Raw genomic sequence first — 27,506 nt, forward strand, 5'->3', positions numbered from 1 at the left:
AACCCTCACCCCAAATCCCTAAGCAAGTCTTAAGTCTATGTAATGTTCATGACTCACATAATCATGCTTCTGATTACACTCACATGCTAAGGTTTTCTTTCTCAAGTGATAAACTGGGGAAGTTATTGGTCCCAATTACTGTGCACTTGGAAATAGAAGCATGAAAAACAGGTACATTGGAGACACTGGGACATATTGCAAGAGTTCAGTGCTTAATTTGGACCTTTTCTTTTTGTGGGTGTACCAATATTGCTGTCTCTTATACATATACATATGCTTCCTAAATATGAAAAACTCGAGTAAAAACACCAACTCTCAGGCATGAACATAACTTCAAGACACCCCTGTAATAATTTTCCATGTAGTAACACCACAGAAAACACAACCTACAGAACCAGAATCTTATACAAGACTCCAACCTACACGTAATAGCCTGAACGAATATATTATCAAAAAAAGAAGCGTTGAGAAAAAAATAAATTCTGCAGAAGGATGCAAGTCCACTGTACAGGTCTGCTCTGTCGCCCATCCCAATGATGTCTGATTGCTTATCACACCATAAGAGCAATGAATGGGGACAAGCAAAATAATTTCATGACAAACTAGGGAACCATGCTGGAAAACAAAGAGGTTATGTTCCAAAAGTTTTATTTGTCTATTGTTCTTTCTAGACCAGCAAGACCTTAAGAGGTAAAGGAATAGACTTTTACAGTCATGGAAAGTGTACATGCTACCTTAACATATCTGTAAATGCCACAACTGATGCAGGTGTTGTTTTGCACTTTTGAAAGTACGGTGCCTGCTTGCAGTTCACCCCATCAATCAGCACTCAAGATAACTAATCCATACAGATTTTAACTCCTCATACCCTAAGTACCTTATATTTCTAAAATCTATGTTCCTTAAAACACAAACATAAGTTTTGATAAACGCTTGCCTTCTGCTCTCCTCATGTCTACTTAGCATGAAGAAGGACATACAGAAGCAAGCCTTTCTCAACAGAAACCATGCATGTAGGTGAAAAGTACCCAAAAACTGAAAGCTCTTCTCCCAAGTAATCCAAAACAAAAACCACACCAGAGCATGAGCCTGATAGCTGACAAATACCCTCCACAGACATTTAAGCTAATGGAGTAAGAATCTGATTTCTCTGGTTTGGGACAAAACAATTTCTATGAAATATTTAAGGTCCAAAACATGACTGCAGAAAACGAGCACCTGGTTCTTCAGACTCCTCAGTTTCCAAATACTAAAATACTGTATAGGGGGACTAAAGCTCTGTTTCTACAAGCATCTAGATTGGGTCCAACTTTGACAGCAGTGAGCAGTCCAGATACTCCTTCACAACAAAACATGCTTGGGATTCTCATAATATCCCAGAAGTGTCTTATTTGGAAAGTGTTGTCAACATAACTGTGCACAAAACCTACACCAAACCACCAGGAAAGACATTTTCACCAAAGAGCCATCACAATCACTTCTATTGAGGAACATACAAAAAGATTGATGGTCCAGCAGGTCACAGTTTAAAGTACTGGCCCATACTGCAAGAAACCTATGACTGACCTCCATGCTTCAGCTGGAGGGGGACCAAAGCCATATGTCCCTTTGAAGACAAATAACTTCACTAGAAGATGTTTAGCCATGAACAACTGTCTTCAGCAAAGCTGAAGGTGCACCACTTGGCAAAGATTTCTTAGTAACACCCAAGGGCTTCAGAAAAAAAAATAGCCTGACTCCATGTGCCAACAGATACTTCCCCAGAAACCATCAGACCTAGGTTCTGATCTCTGCTCTATTGACTGTTTATGCAGCGTACATTATACAACCACTGCATAAACACAGCAATGTATTTTTTTGCATTGGATGCATCCCTTTGTGGACTTAATACTATGATTTTCAGGCCATAACATCATAATTATGTCTTGTGCCACTTAACTCTTGAGGGAGATGAGCTCAATATCTAAAACATAACCAGACTAAACTTTTAAACCAAAATCTGCATCTCTGAAGTTATAAGAAAGCCAGTAATTTCTCCTGGCTTTGTACTTACTTTCCTTCTATTTCTGCAGAAATATGACCTTGCACTGTATTGCCTATCCAGAATTGGTAGGGAAGTGCTGTAGTACCTCTAGAAATGCTACTCAACCTCTACTGAATCCATAAACTTTGACTTAGTCTACCAAAAAAAACCCCAACCCAACAGTTTTACTTCCAGAATAATAAAAATGTTTTTAAAGATGTACTTAGACCACAAAATCTTGTAAATTAGCATCTCAGTTTTACATCTGTACCTTTCTTAGTTCCCTGTCATTATTGTTCTTATGCTGTCAAAATACCAATTACCTTAAAATAACCAGCAGTACCCAAAAATAGCTACTTTTGAATTTGCAATGCTATATTTGACGCTTATTCGTCAATTAATAATCTGGTTTTAGCACATCACTTTGCAACTTTTCAAGTCTATTTTAATCTCTACAATTACTTCGGTTGCTGAAACTTTGATCTATTTAAAATGAACTAGCACAGAAAAAAACAATCCCCTTCCACTGGGTTAACGCTCTAATGTCTAGGCTGCAGATGATCCCAAATAGATGCTTCAAGAGTTACACAGTCATTTAGCACCAAGGCAAGGGAGAGGATTACATTTATTTAAGACTCAACAAAAGCACATGATATCCTGTGCTATACATCCAGATACTACTGTCATGAACAGGGAGCCATTTTTGACTAGAGCTGCCAAATTTTTCATCCAGCATGAGCTCCCAAGAGACACCACAGCTTCTTTTTCTGCATTGATACAGCAGTCCCAAAGATAGGTGCCCAGATCTGATTCATGGTCTCCTCCAAGTCAACAGCAAAAATTCCTTTGTTTACAATGAGAGGAGGATTAGGTTGCCAAAGATCTCACAGTTCAGCTTCCCTTCAAAGTACCTTTTCACCTCGGGACCTACATGGCTTTTCACAGCATCCCATCTCATCTTCTCCCTTCCTTTTCTCAGTTCAACTATAGGAAAATAAGAATCTCCATGCGTGCTTGTAATCAAATGGGGTGCATACTCCATTTAAATGCAAATTTGGGAGCACTCCAGAACTTTACACTAACTCAGACACACATGAAAAATTAACCATCTGTGTTACCCCGTCTGTTGCCTACTGTACTTCAAAGCAGACCAGAAGAGTTTGGCACACCTCATTTTCTTGCCACCTAAAGTCAGAATGACTTTTTGTTACAAAAAGCAATGTGAGAGACTAAATTCGTGCATTTTTCTATACTTTGGGATAGGGACGACTTTTCAAAAAATGTTACAAACATTTTCTTCTGCAACTTATTGGTTTGCAAATCATGTTTGCTAAATTATTTGTAGTCTGCAGGAACAGAATAAAAAGGAAGTTTTATGCATTAGATCCATGAAAAAATTTTAAAATAATAGTATTTGAGATGAACTCTTTTTTTACTCTTTCTTTAAATAAATGGAGATAATACACCTACGACACTGCATATTAACTCTTAAGAAGTAAAGTAATACCTATCTCCTGAAATATATTTTCTTAAAATTCCTTCTAAACAGTCACCAACCAAGGATAAAATGCTAATCATAAATAATTAGGAAAACACAATTTCCCATTATGTTGTTATTTTATTAACATTTCTGTCAGAAAGAAGAAAAAAAATAGCACCAAAATACAGGGATACCATTTAGGACTGTGGCATCTTGGCTTTCACTTACATTGTAGATAATAAATTGCTGATAACATTTATTGAAAAGATATCCTCAGCACCTAATCAGACCTGATCCAGGTACCCATAAGAACATAAAATCTTGTTATTCTACGGCATCTGTCTTGAAGAACAAAAATTTCAAAACCAGCGTGTGCAATCTAGGTTAAGGTTTCAAATTTTGCATCAACAATAGCCTGAAAGTGCAAATTTTGGCACCTATTTCTCTTAGCTTGTATTTATCACAGTATTTCTATAAACAACACCTCTTACAAATGCTCACATGGGGCAACTGCATTAAGTCTAGAGGCTTCAGTGACTCTGCCCATGTCACCTCACAAAAGAGGTACCTGGAAGACACAGTGGATGGAAATGCTATTTATACCCTGCCCAATCTTATGTCAAAACTGGAAGTAAATTAATGAGTACAGACTTCTTATGGAATATAGACAGTACTGAAAAATTACCAATTTTACAAAACTGTAAGAAGCCCAGGAAAAGCAATGTGGCAAAGGCACGACTTGTGAATCAGGGATGGGGACTCAATTCCCACCTGCCACAGATTTCCTGACAATTGCCTTAGGCAACTTTTCACTTCGTTTTTACCTTCATTTCACAGTTGGAAATAGCAAAAATACCTTTTTATTCACAGAACAGGGAAAAGATAAATTTAGTTATTTTGATGATTCATTCAGATACAATAGCCATGCAAGTCATTCTAATATCCAGAATAAGTTAGACATGTAGGTCTGTTTCAAATAATCCTTATGCAATACCAAATTATACTGCAGTTTATTGAACAATCAGAAGGGAACCATCTATTCTCTTAAAAAGCATTCATGTAAGATTTCCAGAGAAGTGAAAAGACTGTATGGTGTGATGAATTTAACACAGTGTTATAGGATATTGTCCTATTAAATGTTTTTAAAGTTATAGTCCTAAATAATTTAAGAAAGTTGTTTTATATTTTCTGGAAGCATCTACAGTCAGTTCAATACCTGCACAGATGGCAAGAGCTTCTTAATTTATTTCACTAGTCTACCAATGTGGAAGCCCTGCTTACCTTTACACAGGGAGAGTGTATAATTCTAATCAGGGACTTTCTAGAGGAGAATACACAATTTATTTCTAAATATAAAACCTTTTTTTCTGTGTATGCTTAAAAAACTTTACACAAAGCAGACAATTTTCATCTGAACTGTTTAGATGAAGAGCATGATTTTAGCTGCAGGAACCCTAGAAAGACTGTTTTGAGACTGTTTAGATTAATATCTACAGAGTTGTTCCAGTCTGATCAGAAACTAAAAATTATAACAAGGCCAGATACTCTAACCTAGGTAACAGATGCTATGAAGCTCAGATAGACAGAAGCTCAGAATAAAGTTTTAATCCAAAGCAAAGCATCAGGATCAAGTAACTGACTGAGCGATGTTCCCGGTAGTACTTACAGCTTAAAGTGTTATCGACACTTCAAAAGTATCATCACTCAAGTTAACCTGCAACACAGTAATTTAAATGTACAATTTTTTTTACTATAAAACATCTGACTTTTCACACAAGTCCTTATATCAATTTTGAAAGTGTATTTTGATACTGAAGTACCTTCACCAACAACTTCAGCAAAGTAAATATATCTAATTATCCTAAAGTAATGGTTGGTTATCTGTCAAGTCCTCCAATTATTAGTCCTCATGCTTTTCTGGCTATTTGGCCAGTTCAGCTTTTTAATCTGAATATCACTGAAGCTAGAGAATTTATGTGTCATATTAGGTAATTATGAAGACAACATTAACTTAGTATTTAAGTGTTAGCACATAATCAGTGACTATTTATGATGCAGAACTCATATGCAGTATTACATCCTTTGAGTATTGACATGGTCTCTTGACTACCATGCCATTGGGAAGAAGCGTTTGAAAGTCCATCTGCACTCTGCCCTTCTTTGTTGATAAATCTCCAGATCACTGCTTAGGATCAGAGTACTCAAGTGCAGCTCCATGTCAGTGGTTTTCAACCTTTTTTTTTTTACCTGAAGGCCCCAACACAAAGATACAGAACTCTGAATAGCAGTTTTGCACTCTCTGATAATAGACTTGCTCTTCTCTACAACTTTTTGGAAGCTGTTCCCCTTATACACAAACTAAAAAATGCTGGGTTTTGAGAAATTCACTCTAACAAGGTAGAAGATAACATTCCAGTTTCCAATATAGCTCTTGGGGCTGCAGTATTGATGAGACTATTTACTGTAAAAACATCTCACTGCTCAACCACTGCATTTTCTGGGTAATTCCCCATCAGTGACAAAAACAACAATAAAATTCTTGGATCTTATCACCAAGAAAAAACAAGAGACATAAACCCATGAAGGCCATGAATCCAAATGCAAATGCTGGATGATACAACACAATATCAAGGGATGAGACTGTCAGTCAGACCATTCATAAAATCATCAAATCTGGTCAAGCATACTTCTTAAAGGTCATGAGACTAATGCAGTTGGATCCAGATCCCGTTTTTTTAATGAAACCAACTCCAAGTCACAATGTCAGACACTTTCCTGAGAGCCAGCAGTCTGTTGTTGTAAGACAGGTGAGAGCAAGCAGAATCAGCTTCCAACTCTCTTTATTATTACAGCTGCTGGCACTTCCTTAATATCAGGTAAATCACCCATGCAGAATCAAATTTGTTCAGAGAATTCTTGGTATCTCCAGGGAAGAAGAGAAAATTTGAAGGGATGGCTTTGCAAAGGAGAGACAAAAGAACGGATAAGGAGAGACAAATTTAAGGAGAGACAAAAGAATAGATGATTCTCCCAGATACAATTTTTGGAAATGGAGGAGCTTGGCTGGACGATAACAAGAAGATCACATGGTTAATGATTATCTCATACTTTAAATGTACTCTTGCAGTCGGTCTTTCAACGCTTCTGAGGTACTAGATGTGTTCTCTAATGCTCTCCAAGCAAGTCCTGTTCTACAGCTGCAGACAGTAAGAGATTCCCTTCCATTCCTGCATTGCCTTAATGCTTTTCCCTTTCACAGAAAGCTCTGCTATCGTGGATCTTATATTAGTATCTTGACTGTGTATTGGGTTTGCACGGCAAGGTTTTGGCACCAGGGGAGCTACTCTATATGACATAGGGGAAACTGCTGGAAGCTTCCCCTATGTTCTATAGAGTCAATGTCAGCTGGCTCCAAGACACACCCACCATGGGCCAAGGCCACACCCACCAACAACAGTGGTAGCACCTCTGTGATAATATATTTAAGAGCGGGGACAAAAACCTGTGCAACTGCAGCTGGAAAGAGGACTGAGAATATGTGAGAGAAGCAACTCTGCAGACACCAAGGTCAGTGAAGAAGGAGGGGGAGGAGCTCCAGGCACCAGAGCAGATCTCCACCTGCAGCCCATGGAGGATCCCACACTGGAGCAGATGGATGCCTGAAGGAGGTTGTAACCCTGTGGGAAGCCCACTCTGGAGCAGGCTCCTGGCAGGAGCTGGGAGGATGTGGAAAGAGGAGCCGACACTGGAGCAGGTTTGCTGGCAGGACTTGTGACCCTGTGGGGGAACCACGCTGGAGCAGGCTGTTCCAGAAGGACTGCAACCCATGGGAGGGACCCATGCTGGAGCAGTTTGTGAAGAACTCTGTTAATCTCACATAAAGCATTCCAACGTTGCACAATGCATGCACCAGCATGGGCAGTGTTGCCAATAAGGCTTCACATACAAGCAAAGCAAGATGTTTCCTGGCATCTGATCCTCAGAAAGAGTCCCTCCAGCTCATTAACATTCATTAAACAGCTCATTATGCTACCCATCTCTCCCAATATCCACAGGCTTGGATTCCTTGCTCTCAGAATAGTCTTACCAAAACAAAACAAAAAAGAGAAAGCATGCAGGGAAAGGCAGATATTTTCCCTCTCCTTAGAATGTGGCCATCAGATATCTCAGTTCGCCTTTCAGTTTTGCAAATGCACACTCTGTTCTAATTCCATAACTACTCAGAAAATAGCTACAGCACCTTTCTACCACCCATGTGTCCTTTCAAAAAGGCTACAGAGGCAAAATTTTGTCACTATAGAAGAAATCTAAACCATTCAATAATTTCACCTTGAGATTCCTTTCCAGGAAAAGACATGCTGATGGTGCCAACAGAATCAGAAAGCTCAACCTTAATATCCTACCAGTAAAACTTCCTGTATGGTCCTCCAGCTTGCACCAGGAAATAAAAGTATCCTTTGATAACAGTGCAGACTTCCTCAATACAGTAGGTCTGAATTCCCACCTACCAACATCAACCTGGTCAGCTATTCATCAGAAGCACATGGGAAGTAAACTAGACATGTCAAGGTTATAAGTTTTATGCTCCTTGCCTGCCTCAGAGCACTGATAGCCTGATTCTATATTTCCAAGGCAAGTTCAGATTTCTGGGAAAGTGTTTCTTACATTTGTGAAAGTGATCTCATATTTTCAAGACTACCCACTCAATACTAGTAGAATAACTCCAAACCAGCATCCACTGACGAACTGCATGCTTTCAGCCAGTCCCCTGACACTCTGGTTCTCACTGCAGAAGTTCAGTTAGGACTTGTAGAAGCCTGGTTAAAATCAGCACTGAGATTAATGTCTCGCAGTTTTTCAGCTCTGATAATTTTTTACCAGCACTAGGTTCCTCCTCTACCAGCCAACATATGCTATGCTGATGTCCTGAAAACATACTGACATTTTTAAAAGGTGGAGTTTCATTTAAAGTGGAGGCTAAACCCTAATTTGGATCTAGCCAAGGATGCCTACTAGTTTAAAATTTACCCAGTCTGTTCACACCAGTATGTTTTACTAAGATAAGATACTATACACTGAAATGAACCAAATTTAAACTATTGAGCACTGTCACACAGGATTGGTTCGAGTTCAGCTACACTGTTTTGAAATGCTGTTTTACATTAATCTGTACAACTTGTCTCCAAGTCCAGATGTTGGGACTCTAGACTTCTATGAATTCTTGGTTTGGTTTGGGGTTTTTTGTCTGCTATTTTGAGCACAAAAGCAGAACAAATTGGGGGTCACATTTAGTTTTAATGAAGTTGTATTGAAAAAATTATGGTACAAGGGAAAGAGGTAATGGTTTAAACTAAAAAAGGGTAGATTTAGATTGGATGTATGGAAGAAATTATTTACAAAGAGGGTGGTAAGACACTGGCACAGGTTGCTCAGAGAAGTTGTGGATGCCCCCTCCCTGGAAGTGGTCAAGGACAGGTTGGATGGGGTTTTGAGCAACCTTGTCTAGTGGAAGGTGTCTCTGCCCATGGCAGGGGGGTTGGAACTAGATGATCTTTAAGGTCCCTTCCAACCCAAAGCACTGTATAACTCCATGTTTCTCCTAAAACTGCTTTAAGACCTGCCCAACTTCTCCATTACACATAGCCATGGGAGGTGCAGTTCTATTGTCTACACACATGGAGATGAAGAGAGAGATCAGAATGAGAAAGGAAAAGGTAAAATTAGGCCAAGGAGTCTTTCAGACCAGAGAACCTATTCTAACGGTCCCTAAGCAAATTTTTTTAAGATGCTGCTGAAATCACTGGTCATTTCAAAGACTGAGGAAAAAAGGGATGAGCCCTAAGTCGCTGGTTTTCTCCTAAAATCCTTGACAAATTTTCTTCAAAATACAGTAGAAAGTTGAGCTACTTTTCAGCAAAATAGAGTCTACAGGATGAAACATTAATACAAATAACATATAAGAATGTTTACAGTTAGCTGACCAAGCTGTAAAGAGTCATATAAAAATCAATCAACTCAAAAGGAGTGGCAAAACTTCTTCCCATACTAATTTCATCAAAACACAAGGCTTATTTGCATTTGGACTATGAAATGGTGGACTTCACATCACTTATGCACATCTTACGCACTCCTGACTGTCACCTGAAATGTTTCAAAAATTGGGGCTCCACCATATTAGTGTCGAACATAACACAGGATGGGGCTGTGTTTTGAAGTTCTCATGATGTAGACCAGGAAGTCATCCTGGATCTAAGAAATAGGCATAATCCCCCCTGAACAATTCATGTAGCACCCAGCCTGATGAGGACCAGCTCCATGTTATGAGTCACCTTCCAGCCACCACTCATTATGGGAAAGGGCTTTTAAATTATTTTGGGGATTCTCTCCCATTACATGAGTAGTTTTGATACAAAGGCATGAGCACAAGACAGGCAAAAAACCTCAACAGATTCTGGATGTTCAAAGCGAGCCATAAGAGTGACTCTTGACTCTGAAGAACTCAAGTCCCTGTGAAGTGCAGAAAACTGAGTAATGCTCCACAGAAAGAAAAAATAACAAAGAAGAAACAGGCATTGGTTAATGATAACATCTAATCCAGAACAGTATGTAAAATTAACTGGGGCCTCTTTGTTTACATCATTTGTCATAACTTTGAAATCCCAGAACTTCATTAGCATCCACCAGCAGCCCTGATACACAAATACTTGCTCCTCAAACCTGCACCTAGTAAGAGAGCTCTGACAATGTGTGTGAGACTTACACTTTACTACACCAAAACCTCTCACTTGCTACTCACAACTCGACCACAGAAAAGGTCTGTTTAGAGTCTATACAATGACACAATCAAGAAACTCAGGTTAAAGTGTGATAATTTCAGTGTTCAGCACTATCAATGTGAAATCAACCGAAAGACAGACATTCTATATATACACTATGTATGGGCTTGAAGTCATTTGTTTCAAACTCAATTAAGCTACCGATGTCTCCATTTTCAAATATTTGTCTGTCATTACTCTTTATTCATATAATTCTGAGGAAAATATGCTTTAGTTGATACTTATCCTGGCTAAAAATAAGTGAGCACTTACTTCTCAGCTGTTTCAACATCTAATTAAAACCAGTTCTACAGCCAGACACAGACACAATGCTAAGAAGAAACAGCCTCGAGTAACACAATTTTCATTGTTAAAGAAAGTGGTTCATAAGCAATTATATCTTGTCAGCTCTAACAGTTAATCTAACCTCTTCAATGACACCCAGTTATTTTCACACTCAACATCCTGCCACTAACCAGTAATTATGGCTTGCTATCTCTGCTGACACTGATTTCCAGACTAGAGAGACATAGGCAAATGAGCTTATAACCTTAAGATAACCAAAGGACGCTAAAAAGGTTATTTTTTGCAACATGACATTTATTCCTGAAATTGTCTGACCATTAAACAACAATCATTTCATCATTTAATCTGATTCTAACCGAGACTCTGCCTCAAATGGAAAGCTTTTCCACTGTATCATTTTTTTCTATTTGCAGCTAGTCATTAAAACAAAATTAATACATAAAGAAAAAACTGCAATGCAGAAAAAAAAAAATAAAATTAAAAACCCCAAACAAACAAACAAAAAAACCCACAACAAGCACCAACCTGTAGATCTTATTTTGCTCCAGGGAGATAAAGATTCCTCTTGCTGGAGAAGGGGGAGGAAGGAAAATTAAAGCTGTCAAGTAGCAGTTGCACAAGTACAGACTCTAAACCCCTTCATGCACCTTCCCAAAAATGACTGGCAAAAGACATCAGTTCTCAAAGTTTGGTTGCAGTCTGACAGAATTCATGCCAGAACATCAGCAACAACCTTTGAGAAGTCAGGGAGTCAGGGAAGTACAGCTTCCCTGTACAAAGAGATAAAAATCATCCCTGTCTAAAAAGAGATTAAAGAAAGAGCCAAGAATAATGGGCAAAGTATTTTTCCTAGGAAAATACTGAAAAGTACAACAGGGTAACAAACCTGTGGGTACAGCAAAAGCAACATGTTCTAAAACTTTCTGACAATCCCTCATGTCATTCTCACCACAAGGTAAGTTGTTAGTCTTGAGCGATTGTAAAAGTGGCTGGGAAACTTTACTTGGGGAAAATATAAATGGAAACACGACATTTAAAAAAGTAATATGGGTTATTTACAAACTTTATGAATTTGAAGGTCATTACTGAAAGATGTGCTCTCACGATAGCAAGTATCAGTGGGCATTTGAACAGATTTTTCAATTAAACATTGCGATGTGAATAGAAAGTATAAACAAAATACACTATAAGGTGTATCATTTTACAGATTTGCCTGAGAACATAGGGTATAAGCTGTGCCTACAAAGACTGCAAAGGAATTTAAGGATGTTATGGACTAAAAGAAAGAACTGAAGAGATAACATGATCCTATTTACCTGCTATGTACAGCTGATTGCTTGAAGACAGACTTAATGTATCACATCAACAAAACGTGGTATATCATCTGTGATTTAAACTTTTTTCTTTGATGTCCTCTCCTATTTACAGCTGATTAAAATCAGCTGTATTGTGGCTTGGGTGTTAAGTGAATCATACTTTTAGTAGTTATGCAAGTGGGAGGTTGTCAGAACTAGGACTACTTTGCATGTAATGTCTGGTCCAACAATTTTACTAGAATAGGATACAGCTTTGAAAAGTTTTGCTTTAGGTTACTGGCTAAAAGTTTCATGTATATCTGTCATGTATATAAAATTTAACACATGTAACTATTATCAGCAGAAGTCTGAAGTGTGTACACTGCAACAAGTTAAGCACCACAAGATTTTTTGTCCTCATGAAGCAGATATTCCAGATCTCTTTGGTCATCAAGCCAAATAATGTTCTTCAAAAAGATATGAGAAATCTGAATAAAGTCCACCCAGTAGGTTAAATTCTCCTAATGTAGCCTTCTGTACAGGGGGGTCAAGTGTTTAAGGAAAGAAGGAAAATGTAGCATATTGCTAAACAAAAGTAAGCTCTAGGATATCACCCTAGTCCAAAACATATTTCATTAATATATTTTCTTTTTTCTGTGGTTCAGTGATGTTATTGAAAGCTCAGTTCATCTCTCTTGGTTACCAAACTGTAAGATTTAAACCCGTTCTATTCCATCTTCCGTTTTCCCTTTCCTTTCCCACATCCACACTCTATAGTTTGCCAACTGCCCTTCAGTGCCCAAATTTCCATTGAAAGAAAGTTCTAACTCAGCCAACAAAACCAAAAGAATTTGGAAGCTGCACAGATGGGAAATCATTACATGAAAACTGTTAAAGAGAAAGACATTAATTGCTCTCTCACTTCCTCTTATAATGAGGAACTCTTCCAATGTTCAGTTAAGTCTGTGACAAGGGCACACCTAAAGAATCAAATAATATTTTAAATCACATTAAAATTTACTTCTTCTCTCAATAAAACATAAAAAATAAAATAAAATTTTAAAATTGAAATTAAGAGACATAAAGACAATATTCTACCCCCATTGCATTTCAGGCTATTGGATCATTCTTATTATATAATAAGTAACCAAACTCCAAGAGGTTTATAAATAATTTTAGTCTAATCAAACAATGAATGATGGTTCAGTAGCCAAACAGGTTTGAATATCCATGTACAGCTTGGAGAACTGCCTCAGAGGACAATTCTTCACAGAGCAATGTCCCAGACACAGAGATTTCACTGTAAGGGCAGAAAATCAATTAAATCGGAGAATGATTTCAAGTATTTAATGTCTTTTCCCTTCCATACAAATTTTCTTTCCTTTTGCTCTGCAAAATACTTGCTTTCAAACAACAAACTGAATATAGAGGAGGATCAATTCTACAATACAGGGCACACTCTGGAAAATCCTGAACACCAGTCACATTCTCCATAAAATTGGGACTAAGGAGGTCATGCGTTTATAACAGAGATGCTCGTCCCTTCTAGCAGCAGATAGTGCTTCCTGCTGAGTACTCACCTCAAAACAAGTAATGTCATCTTCTCAAAACAAACAGGAGAGAAAAAGTCTGTTTAAACATTCACCATATTGTATGTAGTATATTAAGCAGCCTATATAAGGAAGACTTTGGTAATGTACTTTCCTTTGTTCCTAAAGCTGTCTAGGAACGTAACAACAAAAAACACAAGAGTGCAGAGAGCTATAATTAGAAAATTTTCCTACTAAAATTATTACTAGAATTTCTTGGTAAACAACTTTAGCTGAAAGAAGCTGTAGAAAAAGTTTGATACAGTCCCCTTGCAGCCTGCAAAATACCCACTTCTAGCCAGACTTTATACAAAACCAAATAGAGAAGCTACTGCCTGGAATAAGACAAGCAAGCAGAGATATCTAATTATACTCTGTAACACTTTGCTATTTAAACAAAATAACAACAAACAAAATAAAAACCCACTCCCATTTTTCATACAGGAAATTAAAAGCCCTTATTATACAATCAGTATTAGCAACACAAAAATTAACTATTCAGAACATGAGAAGTATTTTACAATCACAGGGGAAAAAAAGAGGAACAAGAAACAAGTATTTATACTGGCTCTATCATTATTTCAAAAATATGATCGCATTACATTCATTGAACACTTTTTTAAGTGACAAAGTCAGGCACTCAGAAACTAACTAAAACCAGAGTAGTTTGACTGAGTGATCATAATTGAGCTCTGTAAATCACACACGTATTTTTACAGATCTTTAAATCTGTACAAAATAATATGCTATTTCTTCCCACTGGAGCCTCACTTCAGGCAGGTGAAGCAGTGAGCAGGATATAGTATGTTTAAAGAGCAAGAAAATATTTATTTTTATCCTGATCATTTGGGGATGCCATGCCACTTAGTCTCTATGTTAGATTCAGAACTGTTAATTTCCTTTTAATAAGACACTGTTCACCGTCACGTCATTCAAGCATCAGTGTGTGTTATCTTCTCATCTGCCCTGTGGAATAAGAACACACTACCTTTCTCCTTTTATAAATAAGGACAGTGAATCAATGATAGAGCCGAGGGCAGAACTTGAGAACTTGTCTCCAGTCACAGATTCACACAGTTTCAGATTCTTGAGACAGATTGCTCATTCCCATAGAGCACAGATGGACTTATCACTTAATGTTCCCATGGACCTGAGGAGAAGTGGTAAGAGTCCAATTCTGCTGTAAATAGCATCCAAAGATGAGATGACTTGCAATTTTAGTGGCCATTCACCCTAACATTGCTTTAACTAATCCTTAAAAGAGGAAGCAAGGCTTATATAACAGCTCCTCTGCATATCATTCATCTAACGATATTTATTCATCTAACAATCTACCTGTCCTTCTAATCTCTGGCTTCATTCCCTACACACGTGGTGATCTATCAGGTGAGACAGGGCACCTTCAAACTACAGCCCCAGAGTCTTGCCCTCACCAAACTTCTTGAGCCCTGCCCATCTGTTAACCATGTATCACTAAATAAAAACCCTGCCCTTCTCACAGCTTCCCAGCATTACCATTCCTGCCCTCCTTCCCAGTAAGGCACTGAGCACTGCTGACAGCAGCATGGAACCAGATTTTGATAAGAATATTTATGCTCAGGCAGTGTTTTGACAAGCTGCCAAAATTCTGCAGACAACAAAAGCAACAAGAGAAAAAGAATATCTGTTTTCAATCTTTTGTAACTGAGCTAAAAAAACACTCTAGGTTTTCAAGCAACAAAGAAAAAGCACTTTTTTTGGCTTTGCAGTTATCTCTGCTGAATTTCAAAGACCTGCAGTAAATAATAGACTTAATAGAATGTCCTTTAAAAAAAAATAAGAGGTACAAAAATCTTTTATAACGAAAACTATTAGGCAGCCTAGCCTAGAATAAAAGGACATCAACCGCAGACTCTTGGTACCCTTAAAAAAATAATTAAAAGTGTAGTTCATCAGACAGCAGGAGTAGCTAAGGGCTAGATAATGTGCAAATCTCAAATTCACCTGAAACGGTACTTCCCCATCTGTGCAACGTCGAACTCATTTCTTCCCTTCCCATCCCACGCTCTTCCTGGTCTACCAACTATGTGCAATTAAAATAACGCTGTCTGAGACTGTATCACTTCTTTCACAGGTTGTTATGTTTTGGGTTTTTTTCCCCAAAGATAAGGCAGGGAAACAGTAGGGAACCAGCTAGGAGCTCAAATTCCGAAGAGAGACTCAATCTCTGAATCAGTAGCTACCAGAAGTGCAGACCCTGCCACACAATTTTGATCCTAAGTGTTGAACTACTAAGTAAACTGTACAAAGAAATCTCCATAGAGGTTTCTATGGAAAATATTCTACAATGCAGCTTCAAACAGCTGTGGGGAAAAAAACCAACAAAAACCAGTCAAAATCCCCAAACTCTGTAATGTACAACACCGAAATCTCCTTCTTCTGGTGCTCAAAATATTAAACTCAGTGAAAAAGCACCCCACCCCCAACCCCCTTCTTCAGCAGAACTACATTAAGGAGGGTTTTAAAGTCTATAAATTTGGACTATACAGGATGATGACTAATTCTTTCAAAGCTGTGTGAATGACTTAGTTTTCAGTGTTCTTGTCAAATCATCCTCTTGGCATTCACAAAACATCCACACAGAGGCATTTTTCTTCAAAACTTTCATTATTTAAATGTATTCAACAGGTTTGATTTGGCTCTGAATTGCAGGAGATTCATTACTCTGAAGCATCAATATACCATTAGATTGTCCTAAATCAGCCAGCACGGTCTTGCTAATGACTCAACAGGGAAATGAGATCTGTGTTTCTCTGCACATCTAGTCTTCTCTTGGGACGAGGACAAAATGAACATTCTTAGCCTAGCAACTCCTTGAAATTCAAGCACTTTCCCCCCTCCATGTCCAATTAGCTACTAGAATGAAATTTATTTTGCTAAGTATAGAGAGAAAGCAGTCTCTGACAGAGGTATGACTTGATCCATTAACATCTTTGAGAACTGTGATCAAGTTCTCAGCTGTCCATTAAAAATAACCAAGTAATAGGAATTGCAGAGCACAGAAGTGACACAGTTAGACACAGACAAAATGTGGACATAGAGAACTGCTATACAGCTGTTACCCCTATGGTGATCAGTGTTCAACATGCTAATGGTGGGGAAAAAAAGGGACTGGTATGTCCACCGTCCCCCTCGTAAGTCTTCCCCAGCAGTAGTAATGGAAATAAAAGCTACCCAACAGTATGCAAGAGGAAACCACCTCTCATCCTTCAAATCAAGCGTAAAACAATTTAGTCAATAGATTATTCGGTCACAAAAAAGGCACAGGCTCTTTCTCTAGTCTAACACACTCAAGAAAAATAAAACGGCTTACGTTTAACTGTGCTTTCAGAATGGACTTGGTAAACACGCACACTGAAGAGTACAGCTGGATCCTCTTTTGGAAGGATGGAATGAACTCTACTAACAAGATGAAGTTGGAAAATGTTATTTTACCCTCTGTCATCACTTCATTAGGTTTCTCCCTATTGCTGGATCCTGTAAGACTTCTTCCTCTAATGAGTTTCATTTTGTGAGTCATTAGGCTGCTTCTTTTGTAATTCAGAATCCCACCTGTGATTATATCACAAGCCCGACTTTGATCCTCTGAGAGCAAAGCATCTTTTTTGATACCCTTTTGTTATCCTTGCAAAACTGATGCAGGTAGCTGGCAATATTGTGGAATCCATTGCAGCCAGTCTCCCGAGCCTGACCGGACACGCAATGGAGAAAAGGTTTTTCTACCATTTGATGTGCTTTACCCTGAAGTAGGCATCTAAACCACACCAGACATTAACTTAAAGGTGACCATTTCTCTTCACTGATTATAAAGTGGAAGTGACCAGATCAATGTGAGGCAAGATATCACCTCTGACTGCCATTTTTCCTAATCTAGACCCATTTCTACTTTGCCTTTTTTTTTTTTTTCCTGTTACTGAATACCATAACCTGTACACTTCTAATTTCTGTTTGCTTTTCTTTGTCAATTCTCTGAGTTACAAACTCCAGTAACTATTTTCTACCACCAGAAATTCATTATTATCAAATGTCAGTTGGATTCTCTGCATGAAAATACTGTATCTTGGTTTAAAAAAAAAAAAAAAAAAAAAAAAAAAAAAAACCCCACGACCAAAAAAGCCCACACAAACCAATCAAAACAAATCACCATCACTCCAATCCAACTAATGAACACAAAAGCTAATTATAAATTTAACTTTTGGTTTTGGTTACAGGTACACTTCAGGATTTACTTTGATCAAGGCAGATGAAAGCCAATCCTGACAGAGAAAATCCAAGCAGATGACTTGTTTTTGCAGATTCCTGTCTGCATACAAATTGCCAGAGAGCTTGATGATGTACCCAACCAATGCAGGGATTAGAGTCACTGCAAAAGGGTGACGAATTGATAAAGACTTAGGCTTTATGGCTCAAAACACTTATTTCTCATATTCTGTTTCTTTAATAAAGTCTATTAAGATTGGGATTCAAGCAGCTGAAATAGTCTTCGTATGTATCTCAAAAGTCCCAGCCTCAGCAGATTGCTAACAACCCTAAGTTGCTGTTTTATCTGAGGTATTCAGTTTCAGAAGGGAGGGACTATGTCAATTCACACATTTCATGGTTAATGGTAAAGACACAGAGAAGAGCACCATGGTCACCCACAAAAACACATAAATAGAATTATCAGGGCTAAATTAGACCTTTATGAAGAAAGGAGTATTTTATGTTGTTCTGTATATATTTGATTTAAGCACTGAAGCATATCTGAATTATTTTTAAGAAAAAAGTAATTAGAATCTATAAAAATCAATAATTCTGAAGAGATGGAAATCTCAGATTAACTTGGTCAATGATATTAAAAAACCCTATTCTTCAATTTCTTGCACTTTTTCTTCATTAGAAACATTACATGGGCCAAGCAAATGAGCTTGATGGATTGTCTATTTAAAGCAATGCAATTTTAAACTTTTCAAAACACACAGTCTTATGTCTAATGAAGTCACAAATGTCAAATAGTCCTTCTATTGGGGACACTCAGCCTTTAATCTCATGCTTCAGACAACCGCAGACAGGTTTAGGAAATCTGTCAGCCTTCACATAACCTCACAAACTAGAAATACAGTTGTACGCTCTAAAGAGAAGGTATCTGGACATTCAGCATACAAGAGCAACGAGAAGATGCACATAAAAGTCTCAGTCCAGATCATTTGGTAAAAGTTGTATCTAGCAGGATGTTTAAAAATTAAGTGTTTGTTCCTAAAGTAAATCACTGAAACATTAAAGCGGTGTTTTAAAAATAGTCTTTTCTATCATTTGAGAATTTACATTTTTGTGTCACTCTGTATTAACAAGCAGCTTCTCTACCCAAACATCAATTTCACATTAAAAACCCATGCATATCAAAGCAATGATATGCAGAATAATCACTGAGCATCAGTGAGCAGAAATTAATTTTTAAAATAAGCCTGTTTGAAAAGATTATTCTAGCAATTTATACATGTGCTTTTTCTTAGAAAAAAAGTAACATTAATATTACATGGATGACTTTCCTCTACATGCTACCAGCTGTCAGGTAAAAGTATCTGTTGTTGTACGCATACGAACATACACAGAAGACATAAAAGTAATATAAAAGATAAATGAGAAATAGATCATTTATTAAACTGTTTTACCCAAAGACAGTTTTCAAACTTCATAGAGTTGTTCTAATGCTGACCAGTTGAAAATTCACATATGAAGAGATTTATGGCTAACATTTTTCTGTCTAATTCACTTTCTAATTTACTTGTCTAACTTAACTTTTAAGAGAGACGTTAAATATCTACAAATCCTACAAATTAAAAACTGAGATAGTAGGTTCTAGCATTTCGAGGAAAAATGGGAAACAAAGAAAATGTACTTATTCAAAATGTTAACCCAAGGTTTCTCCAAGTAACAAATAATTGTACCTCTTATAACTCATTTCAGTCACAAAGACTAAGGGTAACTGGCAATACAGCCCTACATTTAAACAAAAATCTCTACGTTGGAGACTGAGCAGGAGGGAGAGGAACTTACTTTCACTTTAATTAAGATGTACTATCTACTAAAGGGAAGAAATTTTAAAGGTTTGTTTAATCAATGACAGTTTTCAGATAGGTTATAGGAACACATTTCAATTTAAGTGAGTAAATTGCAAAACAATTTGAGAATACATAATTCCAAAATTTATGGTTAGTAAAAGTACACCTCTTTTTTACCTAAGACAAACTTGCCTTAATTGCAGTTTCAGTGCATAAAAACTCCCTAGCAAGTTAAACAGAGAGTTATAAAACTCCATTAGCTTTTCAGCAGAAATTTAGATTAAATATGGAAATTTAAATGCAAAATTGCAAAAACTAGGAGAACCATCTCCAACTAATGCTAAAAGTGTATACTGCCTTACAGTTCTTAATACAGCACTACAAAAAGCAAACAAAACCAGGCACAGATAAAACCAAGTTTTTAAAGCTTTTTTTCGCTAAAAATTATCAAGGTACATAGCAAATTAAACGAGCAAAATCAAGGTAGATTATGAGCACTATTATTCAGCAGATAATAAGCAAAATAAAGTTAAATGAGATGATCAAAAATATACCACACAATTACCTTCTCACTCCATCCAGAATAAAACCACAACAAACTTAAGTTTAAATCAGAGCTAAAGATCAAACCAAGGTTTGCGTATCTTTTAACATAGAACACAATCAGTTTTGGAAAGGCTTGTACGCTGGAGATAAAGCTGTTGTAGATGGAAAGCACATACAATGTGAAACTATAAAGAATAGTTAAAGTGGATAGATTATGGTGGAACATTACACTAACAACGTGACAAAAATACATTAAAGGCTTATACTTTCTAAAATCATGTGTCTTAAAATTATTTGAGATACATAATCAAGTAGATACATGAAAAGGAAACATTTTATCAGCTGGATTACCTTACTTCACTGAAACCTTTGCTGGATCTTGTATAGGTATTCATCACCAGTTTGTTCAAGAAAAGGCATTTGCCCTCAGACCCTCTTTAATGGTTTTAATATTTCCTTACAATGAACTGACAGCATCCCAATTAATGCAGTCAGACCATTTAAAGCCACGATTCTGTTTACTCTTTCCCTACCAGCCTCAGAGGAAATCATAGCCCTCGGTTCTCATATTAACATATGTAACTAGCTATGCAAGCCCCAAAAAAAGATGGAAAATGGGTAATTACTGAGTAGTACCTAAAATATATGCATCTACAAGCGAAATTAAGAAACTTAGACGACAGTTACACTGCTAATAACTCAGTCTAAACCACATAAAAAAAAAAGCGCCAAATTAAATTAAATTAAAAGAGAAGACACTGGAAATGGATAATTAGAAAACAACCATGATCCAGAAGATCCTGCCAGCTTGCAGCTGTAGTGACTAACAGAATATTGACAGAAAGCAGCCAACTCTATCCACCAATTACACATCTGTTTAAAAACTGCAATGAAGACACGGCCTTTCAAATCAACATTAACGTCCAAACAATTTTCTCCTCTTTGAGATAAAGCAGGAATGCCACTACATATTGATTCACCTCAATGGTTTTGGGGGTGAAAAGGAGTGGGGAAAACATGAAACAAAAACAAACATATGCTTCTCTGCCAGGAAAACATGTCCAAAACCCCTCACCCCCCTAAAAATGTCCATACATGTCTAATATACATATATAGTGTGCACATATATATACACACACGTGTGTGTACAGTGTGCATGTGTATAAATATAGCTATGTATGTATAGAATAACAACAAAATCTAAAAAATACACTTATCTAAAAACTATGTATATTTGTGTATATATTTCTGTATAAATATCTGCATCTGTATATATATTTATATATATGCACACACATACACAAAATCTCAGCCATGTCTCTCTCAAAATTTGCATCCCAAGAATAAGATTAAGTTTGGTTGAAGAGAACCAGATAATAAATAATATATTATTTATTAATATATCATTATTATGACCTGGACTGTTACCTGTTTCCACAGTAGAAAACATTAACCACTCTTACTTCCAATCCTCTTGTTCGCACTGCTGCTCAGTACTGACAATCCTGGAAATGAGGAGAGCTACTACAGTGAATATTCCTCTCTCCAAAGCCCCAAAAGGCACTAATTACTTCACAGACCATAGCTCAGATGTTTATGGAAGTGAGTATCTGAAACTTAACTGAAGCAAAGGAAAAACTTTTTTGATGGAATTACTTACTGGCCTCTCTACATTTCTAACTCAATTGTACATTGTATTATTTTATTCAACTGTTAAATACTTTTAAAGCTATCAAAACATACAAGGAAAATGTAAATTTGCATTTACAAAACAAGGAACATCAGCTTAAGTATTACTTACACCCAAAGAAAATCAAGCTCTCCAATTCCACCCCTACATCATATTCCCCACCCCACCCTGTAAAAATCACCTGTTTCTTGAAAAAACAGGTTTTTTACTCCACATGTCAGGTGCTGATCCCCTACTTTTCATCAAAAACAGGCAGTAGGTGAAGTAGATGAACAAAAGAAGAACATAAATAAACTATTTTTAAAAATGGAGATAAGCAGTGGATTTGGGGAAAGGGTGCAGTACCAGGTTACCTCCAATTCACTAGACCATTTGATGCACATCTGAAGCACTCCCACCCTGCAGGGAGATGGAAGGGTTATCACTGCCATTTCACAGATGCAGAGTTTCATCCAGCTGTGTAACACACTAAGGGAAGCCGGGCACAGTCTGGGGACTTCATCTGAATCCTGCCCCAAGATTTCCATAACTGCACTGGGACTTTATTTACTGAAGTTGAACAAAATAATCACCACAGAACTAGTAAAACAACAATGGATTAGTTCTCATCAACTTAACATCTGGTTTCTGAATTAACATGGAAGGAGTTATAATTATTAAACCAGAGTAATCACAACAAGTAGCAAGAGCTCCCTGTGTCCAGAGTGAATGACTATTTCCTACAAGTTACTGATTTTTGCTTGCATTCACTTACTACTTTTGGGGGGGTTTTACAAATTGTAAACACTCTCAGTTCTATGTCAAGCCATCGTGTCTCCTGTTTTTATTGATCAGCATGGTCAATTGACTCTGTTCTGTGTGTCAGAATTTCATACACTGTAAAATTCCTCAGTACAATATGAATTTTACGTACAGTTACTGTACATATGGTCCCATGTATATACCTCTTCTCCTGGAAAAATAAGCAACCACACCTTGGTAAGCCTCTTAGGACAAATTTTAAATTAAAAAAAAAAAAAAAAAAAAAAAAAAAAAAAAAAAAAAAAAAAAAAAAAAAACAACACACCAACCACAAACTCATGAGAAAATATCCCAGTCCTCAAACATCATCTGATCTGAATTTATTCTCTAATTTCTCAATTAGAGAATAAATTTCCCTCTATGTTTTTTGGTATGTACAAGCTGAAATTGTTCCCCTGACAGCAACAGTAGGTCCTATAAAAAAAGACTAATGAAACTTTCTTCAAAAGAAGTTTCCTGAAAGAATCAGAGATATTAAAAGTGTTGCAAAAATTCTTCCTTTTTTTCCTGTATTTCAAAAACTGTTCATATTTCTACAAGTAGAACTGAACCTACTGGTGAAGACTGATTATACTATCAAAAGCCCCAAAATAAGGAGGTATGCTTATTAAACTGTGAATTGTATTAACAATGGAATTCAAGATACTGGAATCTACTCTGCTGCCAAAATACTAGATTACTTTGATGGAAGTTTTAACCTCAATCTTGCTTGAGTGATAGAGCAGGATGGCAGTTAAACCAGGCCTTTGTACAAATTTCAGCGCTTGGGTTAAATGAAACAGAAAGATTGGACTTTATTCCTCTTCCCACACAATTAATGCTCTTCAAATAACTGGTTTTCACTTCCTGGTACACTGCAGGTCTGTCCCGACTTGCTCGGTTATAACAACCAACACTGGTAGGGCAGATCATGCCTTTCCCTCTTACTCATTCTATCTAGACTTCTGCTCTTTCAACAAAATCCATTTCCTTTCTATAGCCTTTTTTTCCCAACCTCATTTCAAAACAGATTGTTTCTCCTCTATCTGACCTTTTTTAATTAGACTTAATAATCCAAGAAAATACTTCGTAGCATGAGTGGGTAGAAAACACTGTATCTAGATGAAAACAATTGCTTGGACAGAAAAAAAAAAAAGGATTAAAAAATGTGTGTGCAAAAAGCATAAAAAATGCAATTAAAGTATTTGCTATGATAGTGCAGTTGTACGGGCATCATGAAATCTCCACTTTTATTTCCTAAACTCCAATCACACAACTGGATATACTCTGGATATACATCAGGCTGAGATGGCATAAAAATTATAGATATACAGACAAGAATACCTAAGCAAATATCCCAGCTTTTTTTCTCACTTAGTTACATTTCCCAATTTTTTCCTGATTATTTCTGAGCCAGATCAAGTTCACCATACAGGCTGAACAAACCTCCCTCTTCCTTTCCCTATTTCCTTTCTAGTTTTAAACTAATAGACTGACGTAGCTCCCCTCCTCTGTTTATCCCCAGTTTAACATAATTCTTTTTTTTTTTTTTTTGTAAAATTAATCTCCAGCATGCCCAACGGAAGTTTTCCACATGTTCTACTTGGATGAGCGTGTATTAGTTAGTGCGTCCTATTTTTAGCTGTTTTGCCTTACTTTACAGTTTATTTCCTTAAATAGCAATCTGGATATCGACATAGAGCTACGCAGATGAAAAATAAAACATATCCCCTGTTTTACATACATTTAGGGCCATGGAACTTTAAGTTTATAAATAGGAATAACTGAACTGAGAAGGAGTGAAATTTAGCATCGTAAGGTTAAACTAAAAATTTGATTATTATGACTTGGCAACTTACACAGATTTTTTTCATGGGAAATCAATCCACTTAATTTTTAGGGTTTCTTTAACAATGGAGCTGCAGCAGCTGCTACAGAATTTACTCATAATCTTAATTACACTACAAGCTTTACTCTGAATCCCCTTTAAAGTTGAGGCACCTCAGCTGAGGTGGACAGGATCTCCCTCTGGAGGCCTTCAGAGGCATCTTCCTCTCTCCCCTGACAAGGCAGGAAACTTCACTTGGTTGCACAACAGGTTGGCTCCTGAATGCAAATTCAGACGAAAGACGCTCATTCTCTCCTTCCCACTGCCCATCACCCATATACTGACCTGTATTTCACCCCCCTGGCAACTACGCTGATGCAACCTGGATCGATAAAATGATTGAGGTAAAATTTTTTTTTAATTTACTTTTAAAAGATATTTACACAGAATCATCAAGGTTGGAACAGACCTTGAAGATCATCCAGTCCAACCTTTAACCTAACACTGACAGTTCCCAACTACACCATATCCCTCAGCGCTGTGTCAGCCCGACTCTTAAACACCTCCAGGGATGGGGACTCCACCACCTCCCTGGGCAGCCCTTTCCAACGCCCAACAACCCCTTCTGGAAAGAAATACTTCCTGATATCCAGTCTAAACCTTCCCTGGTGCAACTTGAGGCCATTACCTCCTGTGCTATCACTTGTTACTTGGTTAAAGAGACTCATCCCCAGCTCTCTGCAACCTCCTTTCAGGGAGCTGTAGAGGGCGATGAGGTCTCCCCTCAGCCTCCTCTTCTCCAGACTAAACACCCCCAGTTCCCTCAGCCGCTCCCCGTACGACCTGTGCTCCAGACCCTGCACCAGCTCCGTTGCCCTTCTCTGGACACGCTCGAGTCATTCAATGTCCTTTTTGTAGTGAGGGGCCCAAAACTGAACACAGGAATCGAGGGGCGGCCTCACCAGTGCCGAGTACAGGGGTCAGATCCCTTCCCTGTCCCTGCTGGCCACGCTATTGCTGACACAAGCCAGGATGCCATTGGCCTTCTTGGCCCCCTGGGCACACTGCTGGCTCCTGTTCAGCCGGCTGTCAATCAACACCCCCAGGTCCCTCTCTGACTGGCAGCTCTCCAGCCACTCCTCCCCAAGCCTGTAGCGCTGCTGGGGGTTGTTGTGGCCCAAGGGCAGCCCCCGGCATTTGGCCTTATGGAAACTCCTCCAGTTGGGCTCAGCCCATGGCTCCAGCCTGTCCAGGTCTCTCTGCAGAGCCTCCCTACCCTCGAGCACATCAACACTCCCACCCAACTTGGGGTCACCTGCAAACTGACTGAGGGTGCACTTGATCCCCTCGTCTAGATCATCAGTAAAGATGTTAAACAGGAGTGGCCCCAACACCGAGCCCTGGGGGACACCACTCGTGACCGGCCGCCAACTGGATTTAACTCCGTTCACCACAACTCTCTGGGCCCGGCCATCCAGACAGGTTTTTACCCAGCAAAGTGTGTGCCCATCCAAGCCACAAGCAGCCAGTTTCTCGGGGAGAATGCTGTGGGAAACAGTGTCAAAGGCCTTGCTAAAGTCGAGGTAAACAACATCCAGAGCCTTTCCCTCACCCAATAAGCAGGTTGCCCTGTTGTAGAAGGAGACCAGGTTTGTCAGCAAGACCTGCCTTTCATAAACCCGTGCTGACTGTGCCTGATCCCCTAGTTGCCCATTATATGACTTTAAATGGCACCTGAGATGACCTGCTCTACATCCTTCCCTGACACCGAGATCAGATTGACAGGTCTATAGTTTCCTGGATCAGATTTTCAGCCCAGATCACGTCAAAAATCTCATTTACAGAGCAAACCATAAAACTGCACCAGAGTAACTAAGAAAATCAAATGGCAACACCAACTAAAAAAAAAAAAAAAAAAAAAAGGGAGGCATAAATTTCTTAACAGAGTTTCATCTTTGAATGGTGATACCAATGGTGAATAGAATCAGTATGGCTTCACGATAATGGTAGCTTGAGTGCAAAACACTGCAATAAAGACACAAAAGAAAAAGAGCTTGAAAACCTCACTTCAAATCAAAGTGCAATTCCTAGTGGTTTTGCAAAGGTCTACCCAAACCAGAAAAAATGGGTAAACTTTCTGATTAAAGTATCCTGTTCAGTGAAACTGGGAAGAGGGAAAATTTGATGGTATTTTCAGACATGTTAGTAAGTCATGTAACCATGCTAACAATACTGGAGCAACTTCTTTTGCAAGGCAGATGTATCTAACACAGGACCAGGAGCTGCTCCATTGTGTAATTGCATAATGGAGCTTTCTGGTTTTCATAGCTTTGATGCACATTTGAATTAACCAAAATCCCCTTCTGCAAACAATACAATGCCCTTCTGTAAAATTATTCTCAATGCATTTTTTGATGAGTTCGTTTCAGGTTTTGCTCTTCTTTTCCTTATCTGCATTTTCACTCTACATCCTAGCAAACTAATCTTCCATAAACACTTAAGCATCCCAGTGACAACCCCTGCACTTAATCTACCTTAATCTTTGATCTCTGAGAAATCATCTATATGATAATATATAACATGATACGATAATATAAGATAACCTTCTTCTCCTGTAGAGGATGCTTCCATGATGCCAGTAACTTTCAGAACATACTCACTGACTCCAGTTGCTTCCCATTTTTATAGTACTTTTCATAGTACTTCGGTGGGAAATTTACCTAGTCAGGACTGAGACTGGATTTTTTTTTCTTAGACAATTTATGGTTAGTATTTTACAGCTTTTTACTAGAAGTATTTAATGAACAATTTAAGGAAGATATTTTTGATGACGCTGATAGCCAGAGCACAGTTCTGCTTCACAGGAATGCAGATTATGCAATACAGATTATAACAGAAACATCAATTAATCAAACCTTTTAAATTGTTTAATACTATACAATGCTAAAAGTTGACATTTAATAGTTACATTTAAAACATGTAAGAGGAGAAAGCAGCTATGTGTTCAACAGGCAACTGTTATTTTACTTCTTTGTGTTTCGAAAAGAAGTTATTTTAAACTATCCATTTATCTA

The sequence above is a fragment of the Athene cunicularia genome (genome assembly GCF_003259725.1).
Source record: "Athene cunicularia isolate RWA chromosome 1 unlocalized genomic scaffold, athCun1 chr1_part1, whole genome shotgun sequence".
NCBI classification, from domain to species: Eukaryota; Metazoa; Chordata; class Aves; order Strigiformes; family Strigidae; genus Athene; species Athene cunicularia.